Raw genomic sequence first — 911 nt, forward strand, 5'->3', positions numbered from 1 at the left:
TTTACTAATTTCGAAATCGAAAGCTTTGGTATTAATCTAAATTTTTTTTGTTGTTTATTAATTTGTTTGTTTGTTTCATTTAGGAAGTGGAGCAAGTGCATGCGAAAATCTGGAAGCAGTAATCTTCTTCCTATTGATTTTTAGATCGAGCGCACTTGTCGAAGAAATAGAAAAGAAAAGAAAGAGTGTGTTGCACAAGAGAGTGACAGGATGGCAGAAGGCGGAGAAAATGAGAATCAGACATTGAGGGATTATGTGTTGCCAAATGTAACTGAGATAAATTCTGTTATTCGAAGGCCTGCAATTCAAGTGAACAATTTGGAGATCAAGCCGGCTACGCTTCAGATGATCTAGACTTCAGTACAATTTTGTGGATTACCCAGTGAAGATCCAAATGCTCATATCGCGAATTTTTTGGAGATCTGTGACACATTCAAATATAATGGAGTGACAAATGAGGCTATCAAATTAAGGCTTTTTCCGTTCTCTCTAAAAGACCGAGCTAAGCAATGGTTGAAGTCTCTGCCGGCAAATTCAATTCAGACATGGAATGATTTGGCTTAGAAATTCCTTGCCAAGTTCTTTCCACCTGCGAAGTCAACTAAGATTCGAGTTGAGATTAATAACTTTGCTCAATTTAAAATTGAGACATTGTATGAAGCATGGGAAAGATAAAGGAGCTCTTAAGAAAGTGCCCCCACCATGGATTACCTAAATGGATGCAAGTGCAGAATTTTTATAATGGATTAGATAATGGAACAAGAACTATAATAGATGCAGCATCACAAGGGGCCTTCATGGGAAAAACTGAAAGTGGAGCATACGATTTGTTGGAAGAAATGACATTGAACAACTACCAGTGGCATAGTGAGAGGTCAGCTCAGAAAAGGTCGATGGGAGTAAATGATGTG

The 911-nt window shown here is 37.9% G+C and overlaps 1 non-coding gene across 1 annotated transcript; it reads right to left on the reverse strand.

The window, feature by feature from the left end:
• Positions 1-603: 603 nt before the first annotated feature.
• Positions 604-709, reverse strand: LOC148211748 (small nucleolar RNA R71). Its single transcript, XR_015790599.1, has one exon. It is a non-coding gene; the product is annotated as a small nucleolar RNA R71 (small nucleolar RNA).
• Positions 710-911: the final 202 nt, after the last annotated feature.

This window comes from Momordica charantia, assembly GCF_013281855.1.
Source record: "Momordica charantia cultivar OHB3-1 chromosome 4 unlocalized genomic scaffold, Mcharantia_2.0 BLBB01000004.1, whole genome shotgun sequence".
Lineage (NCBI taxonomy): Eukaryota > Viridiplantae > Streptophyta > Magnoliopsida > Cucurbitales > Cucurbitaceae > Momordica > Momordica charantia.